This window comes from Leptonychotes weddellii, chromosome 4 (assembly GCF_054177405.1).
Source record: "Leptonychotes weddellii isolate Sample4059 chromosome 4, ASM5417740v2, whole genome shotgun sequence".
NCBI classification, from domain to species: Eukaryota; Metazoa; Chordata; class Mammalia; order Carnivora; family Phocidae; genus Leptonychotes; species Leptonychotes weddellii.
The window spans coordinates 28,326,441-28,338,949 of NC_138372.1; the positions used below are offsets into that span (position 1 = coordinate 28,326,441).

At 46.2% G+C, this 12,509-nt stretch overlaps 1 protein-coding gene and 1 long non-coding RNA gene across 2 annotated transcripts in view; one reads left to right on the forward strand and one right to left on the reverse strand.

The window, feature by feature from the left end:
- The window catches only part of LOC145721245 (uncharacterized), a 210,988-nt gene that overhangs the window by 128,927 nt on the left and 69,552 nt on the right, over window positions 1-12,509 (forward strand). The window lies entirely within an intron of this gene.
- Window positions 1-12,509, reverse strand: part of MYCL (MYCL proto-oncogene, bHLH transcription factor) — a 35,593-nt gene that overhangs the window by 8,056 nt on the left and 15,028 nt on the right. The gene's annotated exons all lie outside the window — the stretch shown is intronic.

Sequence of the window (12,509 nt, forward strand, 5' to 3'; positions counted from 1 at the left end):
AGGTTTGGTTGCAGTCCTAAGGGAGAGGGTTTGGAACTGCCTTTTGTCAACTTGCTCTCTGGTCCACAGATGTCTGAGATGGGTGCTGTACCAGTCAGGATTCTTGGTTCTACATGACAGAAAACAACCCTAGATAAACTTAAGAATAAAATAACTTTATTGGAAGGATTTGGGATATAGAATCCACAGAAGGTTGGGATTCTATGCTTGGAAAATGGGTGTTCTTTCTCTATCTAGATGAAAGTCCTACTCAACAGCCCTTCCCTATGATTCATTGTAATAGGTGATACCTGGGGGCACCCACGAGGTGACCCCACCTCAAAAACCAGGATAAAGGAAATTGTCTCTGAGACAAGGGCTGCTCCTTCACTTTGCACACTTTTTTAGGGGGGCAGGAATCAAACCATTTTATTGAGAGGCTTCGGGGAAAGGTCGAAGAGGAGGAGGACAATGAGATCCGACATCCCTGGCCGGGCTAGAATCTTGCCTTTCCAGCTTCACAGTGGCCAAAAGCTATATGCTTTGTTTAATGTCTGTCTTCCTTACCAGACTGTAAGCTTAATGAGGGCGGAGACAAATGTCAGTCTTGTTGGCCACTCATAACTCCAGGGCTTAGAGTAGAGCCTAGCACATCATGGGTGCTTTGTAAATGTGTTGTCTGTTTGACTGGACATAAGCTTCTACTGTTGTAAAGTAGAGATGTGCCAACCTACCTGATGGAGACAGAGTATCTGTCAGGCCCAGTCTAGACTGTAACCTGAATAAAGGTTTTTTTTTTAAGATTTTATTTATTTATTGGAGAGAGAGAGAGCAAGCAGGGATGGGGGGAGGTGCAGAGGGAGAGGGAGAAGCCGACTCCCTGCTGAGCAGGGAGCCCAATAAGGGGCTGATAGGGGCTTGATTCCAGGACCCCAAGATCATGACCTGAGCTGCAGGTGCTTAACTGACTGAGCCACCCAGGTGCCTCCTGAATAAAGGCATTAAAGCAGCTTAAAGATAGAAGGTGCCAGTTCGGAGGAATCTAGATAGCCAATGAAGCAGAGAGCAGTAAGAGTTGTCAAGGCAATTACTAGAGTGTCTATCCTAGTGGGACAAAGATGCTTGTCCAGAAACAAGGGAGATGGAGGTCTCATTCTTTGAAACCACTCAACTCACCCCCCACTTCACTTGTGCTTTGGATCACCAAGCAACCTGCTGAAAATCACTCTATTCGCTAGGTAGATCCACCCACAGGGAGAGAATGCACTCATCAGTGAACGAGAAGATCTAGTCTGCTTCAAAGCCTTGTTTCCCCGTATAAATTAATGAATTGGCATCTGATTTTGAAATATCAGTCTCATGAGCCTGGTTAATGTGTGTCTGTTCCATAGAGCTGCTGATTTTAGGGCTAACAGCTTTGTTCTCTGAGGTGATAGCTGGACCCAGGATGGTGATATGAATTCCCCAAGATAACAAATGCTACCTTAGGAACATTCAATTTTTTCACTTTCTTTTATTTTTCTTAAAACATTTTAAATCAAAATAATACATGTACATGGTTTTAAAAAATCAACTAAGTGTATGACAAGGTTACAAAAAAAAAAAAAAAGGTTGTCTTCTGCCCTGCCCTCACCACCCCTGATTCTCAGTCCCCAAAGGCAACTACCCTTTTAGCTGTTTTTTGTCCCTAATATTTACTTCCATATTTTGACCAATATAATCTATTTCTCCTGATTTTTAAATTCCTATTGATATTCTACAATAGAAGATGTAGCTCTTATATTTCCCTTCTCACCCCCACATACTTGGCCTTCCCCTATTCTCCCAGTTAGATTTTTAAATATTAAATATTTACAGTATTTTGACTATATGACGATGGAGCACTCTGACTACATTTCCCTTCTTGCACAATTTTTTTCAGAGTTAGAGAGTTTCATTTTTTTTCTTTTGTGTAGATTTCTATTTATATATGATGAATTTAACCCTACACATTCCCACCTGAGCTACAAAGATCACTTCATGTGGTCAAATCCATCAAGCAAGTAATCAGTCTATCAGTTCCATTTTTTTCTTGGAAACATACTCCTTGGAACCCTTTATCTTCCTGTTCTAATCTGAATTTCTTGATTGAGTCTAGGTCTACTTCACAATTGTTGTTCAGCAACTTCCCTTCACCATCATCCTGAAAATTCCCTTTGCTTCTCTCCTATGTCAGCTCCCCTGTTTTCTGGAACTCATTGCTTTTTCTTTCTTGATTTACTTCCTCACACTGTTGGAGCACACCCTTCTGCAGCTGCCTGAGAAAAGGTCCTTGGGAAGTAAAATTTTTGAGACTTTGCATTTCTGAAATTGTCTTTATTATACCTTCATCTTTGGTTGGTAGTATGGTTGGGTATAGAATACCAGATTAGAATTAATTTTCCCTCAAAAATTTGAAGGTATTGCTTTCCTGTTTCTTGGCAACCAATGTTGTCATTGAGGTTGATATCATTTGAAGTTTATTTATTTTTAAGTAATTTCTACACCTAGTATGGGGCTCAAACTCACAAACCCAAGATCAAGTCCCAGGACCCTGGGACTATGACCACATGCTCTTCTGGCTGAGCCAGCCAGTCACCCAAGATTGATATCATTTAGGTGACCTGTTTCTCTCTCTGGAAGCTTTTAGGGTACATTCTTTGTCTCTGACATTCTGAATTTTTTCATTGATATGCCTTGGTGTGGGACTGTTGTATAATAAAGAATTTGATTGGCCCTTGTCTCCAGTCCCTGGGAGGTAGCCTCTATATCCCTGGAATTTGCCAAGCAATAGGACTTTGTTTATTATTCATAATGGGCCCTGATAGTTTATGCTAATGGATTACTCATGGTGGGCTTCTAGATAATTTAAGATATGCTGGATAAGCTGGGTAGCCAGACAGTTAAGAGACCCAAGATAGGGATTGACCAAGCAAGAAAGGCCAACCATGTAATTAGAGGGTTGGGGCTTTGGGTCATGTGATATCAGTCTGACCTCTGGGAAGGGGAAAGGGGGCTGGAGATTGACATGAACAATGATTCAATCAGTCCTGTTTACCTAATGAAAGCCCAATAAAAACTAGACACTGAAGTTCAGGTGAACTTTCCTGGTTAACAATGCTCTGTATGTGTTATTACACATACATGTGTTGGGAGGGTGATACATTCTGACTCCACAGGAAGAAGACACTGGAAGTTTCATGTTTGGGACCCTCCAAGATCATGCCCTATGTGTCTCTTCTTTTTGCTGGTCCTGATTTGTATCCTTTTTGCCATAATAAATCTGTAACCATTAGTATAGCATTTTCCTGAGATCTGTGAGTTGTTCTAGTGAATTATCAAACCTGAAGGGGTAGTGGGAACACATGAATTTGTAGCCAGTTGGTTATAAGTGTTGGTGGCCTGAGAAACCCTGAGCTTGCACCTGGTGTCTGAAGTGAGGGCAGCCTTTTTTTTTTAAAAGATTTTATTTATTTGGGGGCGCCTGGGTGGCTCAGTCGTTAAGCGTCTGCCTTCGGCTCAGGTCATGATCCCAGGGTCCTGGGATGGAGCCCCACATCGGTCTCCCTGCTAGGGGGGAAGCCTGCTTCTCCCTCTCCCACTCTCCCGCTTGTGTTCCTGCTCTCCCTAACTCTCTCTGTCTGTCAAATAAATAAATAAAATCTTTAAAAAAAAAAAAGATTTTATTTATTTGACAGAGACATAGCAAGGGAGGGAACACAAGCAGGGGGAGAAGGAGAGAAGCAGGCTTCCCACCAAGCAGGGAGCCTGATGTGGGGCGCGATCCCAGGACCCTGGGACTATGACCTGAGCTGAAGGCAGATGCTTAACGACTGAGCCACCCAGGCGCCCCAGAAGTGAGGTCAGTCTTATGGAGGACTGTGCCTTTAACCTGTGAAGTTTGGCCTAACTTTGAACAGTTAGTGTCAGAATTGCATTGCAGGATCTTTTTGCATTCCTTGCCCTAAGCTTTTTTTTTTTTTTTAAGATTTTATTTATTTATTTGACAGAGAGAGACACAGCGAGAGAGAGGGAACACAAGCAAGGGGAGTGGGAGAGGGAGAAGCAGGCTTCCCGCCGAGCAGGGAGCCCAATGCCGGCTCGATCCCAGGACCCCGGGATCACGACCTGAGCCGAAGGCAGATGCTTAACGACTGAGCCGCCCAGGCGCCCCATGCCCTAAGCTTTTTAAGCTTTTTAATTCACTCTGTAATTTTACATATATATTTTTTTTTCTGTAATTATATTTTTGAAAAATTTCCCCCCTCCACTATTTTCTTCTCTCTTTCTGAAACTCCTGCTAGCCTTTTCTTATCTTCTCTCTCATTTTCTACCTCTGTGTGTTTCTTTTGACTTTTTGGGAGGTTTCCTCAACTTCCAATCCTTCTATTGATTTAAAAAATTTTTTGACTATTACATATTTTTAATTTCCGTTTCTTAAAAGATTGTATTTATTTATTTATTTTGAGAGAGAGAGTGCACATGTGAGCGGGGGAGAGGGGCAGAGGAAGAGGGAGAGAATCCCAAGCAGACTTCCTACTGAGCACAGAGCCCAATGCGGGGCTTGATCCCATGACCCTGAGATCATGACCTGAGCCAAAATCAAGAGTTGAAAGCTTAACTGACTGAGCCCCCCAGGCGCCCCTCTTGGGTATATTCCAGTAGTGGAATTGCTGGGTCATAAGGCAACTTTATGTTTAACTTTTTGAGGAACTGCCAAACTGTTTTCCACAGTGGCTGCAACATTTTACATTCCCGCTGGTAATGTATGAGGATGACAATTTTTCCACATCCTTGCCAACACTTGTTAGTTTCAGTTATTATTACTATTATTATTTTTAAAGATTTTATTTATTTATTTGACAGAGAGAGACACAGTGAGAGAGGGAACACAAGCAGGGGGAGTGGGAGAGGGAGAAGCAGGCTTCCCGCTGAGCAAGGAGCCTGACATGGGGCTCAATCCCAGGACCCTGGGATCATGACCTGAGCCGAAGGCAGACACTTAACAACTGAGCCACCCAGGCGCCCCTCAGTTATTATTATTATAGCCATCTTGTGGGTGGGAAGTGGTATTCATTGTGGTTTTGATTTGCATTCCTCTAACAACTAATAATATTGAGCATCTTTGCATGTGTTTATTGGCCATTAGCATATCTTCTTTCCAAAATGTCTATTCAAATCCTTTGCCCATTTCTTTTTTTTTTTTTTTAAGATTTTATTTATTTATTTGAGAGAGAGAATGAGATAGAGAGAGCATGAGAGGGGGGAGGGTCAGAGGGAGAAGCAGACTCCCTGCTGAGCAGGGAGCCCGATGCGGGACTCGATCCCGGGACTCCAGGATCATGACCTGAGCCGAAGGCAGTCGCTTAACCAACTGAGCCACCCAGGCGCCCTGCCCATTTCTTTTTTTTAAGAGAGAGAGGAAGCAGGGGATGGGGGGACAGAGGAAAAGATAATTTCAAGCAGGCTCCATGCCCAGCGCAGAGCCCAATGCGGGGCTTGATCTCATGACCCTGAGATCATGACCTGAGCTGAAATCAAGAGTCAGATGCTTAACAACCGACTGAGCCACCCACGCTCCCCCCTTTGCACATTTTTAAATCAGGTTGCTGGTCTTTTTTGTCATTGAGTTGTAAGAGGTCTTTATATAGTCTTGGATTCCAGACCCTTATTAGATACATGATTTGCAAATATTTTCTCCCATCCTGCAATTGTCTTTTCATTTTCTTCACAGTGTCTTCTAAAGCACAAAAGTTTTTCATTTGACGAAATTAATCTATTTTCTCTTTTGTTGCTGTGCTTTTTGGCATCATATGTAAGAATCCATTGCGAAGTGCAAGGTCATGTAGATTTACTCCTGTTTTCTTCCAAGAGTTTTATAGTTTTAGCTCTTACATTTAGGTCTTTGATCCATTTGAGTACATTATTTTTTGAGTACATTAATTACATTAAGTACATTGAGTACATTAATTTTTGTACATGGTGTGAGGCAGGGGTCCAGGTTCTCCCATTTGTTTCTTTCTTTTTTTGTATGTGCAACCATCACCACTAATTCTAGAACATTTTCATCACCCCCAAAGGAAACCCTGTGACCATCAAACAGTCATTCATTGCCTTCCCTTGTGAGTTTATAGTTTTTTTCCCCAACTCACTGCCATTTGTGGATTTTCAGGACTGAGTCGAATGAAGTTTCAGCCAGAAATCTCCTCTTCCTTTCAAACTGCAACAACTCTCACTTTCATTAGGCAGATTCCTGAGCCAGATGCTCTGAGAGGGTTTTCTGGAGAAAGGAAATTTGATCTGAGCCTTAAAGATGTCTAGAATTCCAGTGGAAGTTAAGGAGATAAAGGTGAGAGAGGATGAGAAGGGAGAGTTGGGGAGAAGGAAGGGGGAAGGAAGGGAGAGGAAGGACTCTGGCGCCAACACCAGAAGAATTTAATCAGATAAAAATCTGGTTTCTTATCCCTTGTCTGTGGCTCTATTACCTCTGCTTGAGTTTCACTGAAAAGCAGTCCTGTTCTTAGAACCCTAAGGAATGTGGCCTTGTTTTGAGTGTGGTGAGAAAAAGGTTCTGGAGATTTTGTTTTGTTGTTGTTTTTGTTGTTTTGAGATTTTATTTATTTATTGGAGAGAGAAAGACAGAGATAGTAAAATAGAGCAGGAGCAGGAAGGAGAGGGCGAAGCAGGCTCCCTTTTGAGCAGGGAGTTGGACGCGGGGCTCAATCCCAGGACTCTGGGACCAAGACCTGAGCCAAAGGCAGACAGATGCCCAACCTACTGAGACACCCAGGCGCCCCTTGTTGTTGTTGTTGTTATTGTTTTTAAAGATTTTGTGTATTTATTTGAGAGAATGAGAGAGAGAGAGAGCATGAGAGGGGATAGGGTCAGAGGGAGAAGCGGACTCCCTGCCGAGCAGGGAGCCCGATGCAGGGCTCGATCCTGGGGCTCTAGGACCATGACCTGAGCCGAAGGCAGTCGCTTAACCAACTGAGCCACCCAGGCGCCCCATTGTTGTTTTTTTAAAGATTCTATTTATTTATTTGAGAGAGAGAGAATGCAAGCAGCAGGTAGGGCCAGAGGGAGAGGAAGAAGCAGGCTCCCCACTGAGCAGGGACACCCCCCCCCAATGTGGGGCTAGATCCCAGGACCCTGAGATCATGACCTGAGCTGAAGGCAGACACTTAACCCACTGAGCCACCCAGGCGCCCCAAGGATTTTGTTTTCAAATAACAAGCCTCTACTGTACTAATATAAGTCTTTCATAAAAGCAAAGAGCATAAGGGGCGCCTGGGTGGCTCAGTCGTTAAGCATCTGCCTTCAGCTCGGGGCATGATCCCAGAGTCCTGGGATCGAGCCCTGCATCAGGCTCCCTGCTCTGCCAGGAGCCTGCTTCTTCCTCTCCCACTCCCCCTGCTTGTGTTCCCTCTCTCGCTGTGTCTCTCTCTGTCAAATAAATAAATAAAATCCTTTTTTTTAAAAAAAGCAAAGAGCATAATGTGAACTTTCAGAACGTGGGGATTACTTTCACTTTATGCTGGTTGGGCTCACGAAAGATTTCATGGGAACTCTCTCCTTTCAGATAGCAGGAGAAACCTGTATTTGCAGTGTTTAGCAAAGTGCATGGCCCAGAAGAGAATTTTTAAAATGTCAGTTTTCTTCTGTTTCCTTCTTTGGCAATTTAAGGGAAACAATATGGATGGGGTCTCAACCAAGGCCTTGCGTGCCTGTCTAAGGAGTGTGGGCTGAAGATAATGAGCAATGAAGAATTATAGGAGATTTGTGAGTGGAAGAGTGACAGATATATCTATGCTTTGGAAAGATCATTCTGGAAGAAGAGAGTCCAAGCATAATACAAGAGAGGGAGTCCTGAGCCCCAGCTCTACATCTAAGTGACTCCACTTTCTCATGTGCGCAACACATATCAAAGGTCCCCATCAGTGTTTCCCCAGTGGGCTATAATTTGTGTGAAAATTTAATCCCTAATGCAAAGAGGAAAAGCAGTTTGTCTCCTTAGACATAGACCTGATGGAAAGTGTGCCCCAAACTTGAAGGGCTAGTGTAGCCAGCCTGAGCTGCCACCTGGGGGATGAGATGGAACTTTCAAGAAGCTCTTAGAGATTAAATAATGGTGAAGCCCAGAGGCCGCCCCCCCACCCCGACCCCGGCACTGCCCCTCAGAGAGGAGGAACGCCAAGTGTCTCGTGCCTGAGGACAATTTTGAAACCATTCGGACGCTCATTAAGAAACTTTTCCCATGAAGGATAACCAGCCTCATCCACTCCCTCTGGGTGCTGAGCTCCGGACACACAGGTGGAGCGAATCACCTGGAATGACTCTTCTGTCCACTAGAGGGAAACCCAGGCTAGAGATGAAGCTGCTAGCCTGGGAACCTGGGTGACCCTGGCACAGTGTTGATGTATCAGCTCCCTGAGATCCAACTGTTGCATTTTCAGGAAGCGGATGAGCTGGTTGTGAAACACGGTCATTAAAAATTAAACTCTATAAATTGACACTTAAATTACATTAAAAACAAAGGTAGTAAAGACTCCAAACTCATCTTTCCCTACTTATTTTACTATCACCTCTTTGTTAGATCTGCTATGGTATGCTGCTGTCCAGTTCCAACTGTGGTAGCTTGAAATTGGCCATGGTGGGATATTTGCTCCATGGAAACCTGCAAATGCTACAAATCGGGGCTTCCCCCCAGCCCGTGCCAACTAGTTGCTAAATATTTACCAGGATATCACTGCCTCAGCCTCTCCCACATCAGGTCTTGTGGGGGAGGATATGGGCTTTTCGCGCCGTCTTGCCAACACAGACACACTCAGAGATGTCCCCACGGATGAAGCACCCAGTTTCAGCAGGCAGAGGTTGTTGAGGAGTACGCCAGCCGAAAGCGTTGTGTTGTTATGGTGGCTTGGCCCAGAGGTCCTCACCCAGTCTCAGCCCAGGTTTTCACCACCGAAAACCTGTTTGTGCTTATGTGCTCAGGCATGCCTTTCTGTCTGCGTAGAAATGAAGTGAAGTTCTAGACCGTTCAGCACTGGAAAGCATGAGGGCCAGGGAAGCACCCACCCGGGTCCCTATCCCCAGGACTGGTGCAAGTCCCTGGGCCGAAATGTTGGAACAGCTAGGCAGAACACTGCAGCCCCAAATCTAGGGATACTAGAGTCAGGCAGATCTGGGGTCTGCCACCCCCCAGCCACCTGACCTGAGAACGGCACTTAACCCATCTGGTCTTCAGTCTCCTAACTTGTGAAATAGGGATAAGAATAATCATCATGCTTGGCCCTTAAGATTACATGAGACTGCCCATGCAAAGCTCTCAGCCGGTGATTCAGGCACCTCGAAGGTGTTCCATGATGTAGAAGCTATTGTTTCTAGCTATTGTTTCAGACTTGCAGATGAATTGGGGTGGGGGCTGAATTTAAATTGGCTCTGAGTGCCTGACCACCTTGATGCTCTGTGTGTCAAGGAGGGCGGGCGGGCAGGGCAGGGCCAGGAGGCAACACATCCGTGGTGGTACCGCTGACCGACTTGCCCCAAGCGCACAGCCGGGAAGTGGACTGGGAGACTGGAAACCAGCCCTCGGGCCTGGACGCCAAACACCGGGTGCCAGGCAAGGGTGCCTCCTCCGTACCCGCCCCGCCCCGCCCACCCCGACTCCAGGGCTGGGGCTTCGGGGGCGGGAGGGCCCGCAGCCGGACGTCCAAGGCCCCGGGCTGTGCGCAGGAAGCGGCGGCCGGGGCTGTCCCGGAGCCTCAAAGCGCCGGAAGGGAGGGAGCGGCCAGCACCTGCATTGTGCGAGCCCCGCTCCCCGCTGGCCCGCCTGGGACCCCCGGCGCGCGTTCCGGGCGTCGGCTGCTGGGGCAGGCCCGCCGGCTGTCAGGCAGGTAGTAACTGGGCAGAGGGAACTAGAGCTGCACGTTCATTCATTTATATATGCATCCATCAATTATTAAGCCGAGGTAGGAGCTGGAACGCAAAAACAGTCTGTGATCCCAAGGACCCTCCCAGTTCGTGGCTCTGCGGTCAGATGGCTGGGCTGGAATCCTGGCTCCTTCACTCACTAGCTGTGTAACTTGAGCAAATTACTTGGCCCCTCTGGGCCTCAGCGTGTGGAGTGTTGGATTAAATGAGTTGCATGTGAAGCATTTGGAACCAGTCTGGGACTGGTAAGCATTCGTTAAGTGTAGGATTTTTTTTTTTTTTTTAAGATTTTTTTTTAAGTAATCTGCACACCCAACGTGGGGCTAGAACTCACGACTCAAGAGTCACGTAATCTTCCCACTGAGCTAGCCAGGCGCCCAAGTGTAGTTTTTTTTTTTTTTTAAGTAGTTTTTATTATTGCAAAAGATCATTTCAAGAGCCGTGCGGAGGACACACTTAGAGCGGCCCAAAGCTGCATACTGGAGGCTGAACGCTGGTTTAAAAAAAAAAAAATTTTTTATTTTTTTATTTTTTTTTTTTAAGATTTTATTTATTTATTTGAGAGAGAGAGAACACCTGAGAGGGGATAGGGTCAGAGGATGAAGCAGACTCCCTGCCGAGCAGGGAGCCCGATGCGGGACTCGATTCGGGGACTCCAGGATCATGACCTGAGCCGAAGGCAGTCGCTTAACCAACTGAGCCACCCAGGCGCCCCCCCCCAAAAAGATTTAAAAGATTTTATTTTAAAAGATTTTATTTATTTTTTTGACAGAGAGAGACACAGTCAGAGAGGGAACACAAGCAGGGGGAGTGGGAGAGGGAGAAGCAGGCTTCCCGCGGAGCAAGGAGCCCGATGTGGGACTCGATCCCGGGATCCCGGGATCATGACCTGAGCCGAAGGCAGACGCTTAACCGACTGAGCCACTCAGGCGCCCCGGTTTTAAAATTTTTTAAAAACTGATTGCTAACATTTAAAATTGTGAGATTTTATCTAAAACTCAGATTTTGGCTTCTTTTAAAAAGACTGAAGGTCTGAGAAGCTTGTGTTTCTTTTTCTTTCTTTCTTTCTTTTTTTTCCCCTTTGGAAGCTTGTGTTTCATAAGCTGTTATTGTATTATGCTAGAGGCAGTCTCATTTTTTTACTGTATTTTTGTATGCCTTTTTCAAAGTGGTGTTAATTATTGTACCAGGAAAAAAAAAAAATCTCTTAGGCAATCCCCCTGTTGCAAAGATCTGCAAGACAAGTTTATTTTGAAAGGCAGATATGGTACTTAAGCTGTGATTATTGATTGTCTGATTTTAAAATGTTGCCTTCTAGAACATGTTCTTCTTCTAAAAGATTTCTCAAACATGTCAGAATGAAGCAGTTTATGCCATTCGAGGCCCCTGAATCAAGGAAAAGATCTGTGGGTCTTTGAGTTTTCCCAGCTAGGCTAGAGGCCAGAAGTGATGGTGTGCAAGATGTAGACACCTTAGCAGGAAGTAGGGCAGAGAGGAGAGGAGGAGCAGATAGGTGAAAGGTATTTAAAGAATAGAACTGATAGGATGTGGGATGCAGAGGCGAAAGAGGAGACAAGGCCTGGGAGAATGGGTGCGAGGAAGACCCATTCACTGACCTGAGGGTCCAGAGGACTCCATTTTAGCCACGTGGGGTCTGAGAGTCTGGGTCTGTCATCAGATCAGTGGGATATAGGGGGTCTGGTGCTCAGCAGAAAGAGGGTGACACAGGGGGCCTGTGGGTATGTGGGGAAAGCAGGAGGCCCAGGATGGCCCCTGAGGACCTGTTAACATTAAGGGATTAAGGACGTTTAAGGGATTAGAAGGATGTTAGGTTTTGTTTAAGATTTTATTTATTTGAGATAAAGAGAGAGAGAGAGTGAGCACAAGGGGGAGGGTGCGGGGAGGAGCAGAGAGAGAGAGAGAAGCAGGCTCTCTGCTGAGCGGGGAGCCCGATGTGGGGCTCGATCCCAGGACCCTGGGATCATGACCTGAGCTGAAGGCAGATGGTTAATTGACTGAGCCACCCAGGCATCCTGATTGGAAGGGTGTTAAAGGAAAAGAAGAGGAGCCTGGGAGACTGTGCAGGGTCCAGGTGCCTCCCTGGGTGGCCTTTGCCTCTGTCCTGAGGGACCGGACCCCTCCTCAAGACCTCCCTGCACAGGTGGACTGAGGAATAGGTGGGGAGGAGGGAGTCTGACCGGAACCTGCTGTAGCCCAATAGAGGGCGAAGTGGGGCAAGACCCCAGTCTGGTTCAGGACATCTAAGGTCCTCCAGAAGTTCCTTTCTTCCCCCAGGCTCACTTGGTGGGCCTCTGGGACACTACTGGGAAGAAGAGTTCAGAGGAGGAGCGCAGCTAGGCGCCACTGGCTGGAGAATAAGCAAACAGGGCACCCAGGACATTCTTTTCAGCTGCACGGCAATTGGGAAACTGGAGGTACCCGGAGCTGCCTGCCACATGATAGGATACTTGTAGGTCAGGCTAAGTCACCCCTTGTGACCACAAAGTATTGCGATTGTCACTGACAGAGGCCAGCGATCTTTCTTGGGAGCCAGAGATCTGAGCTGGGGCATGGCTGAACTT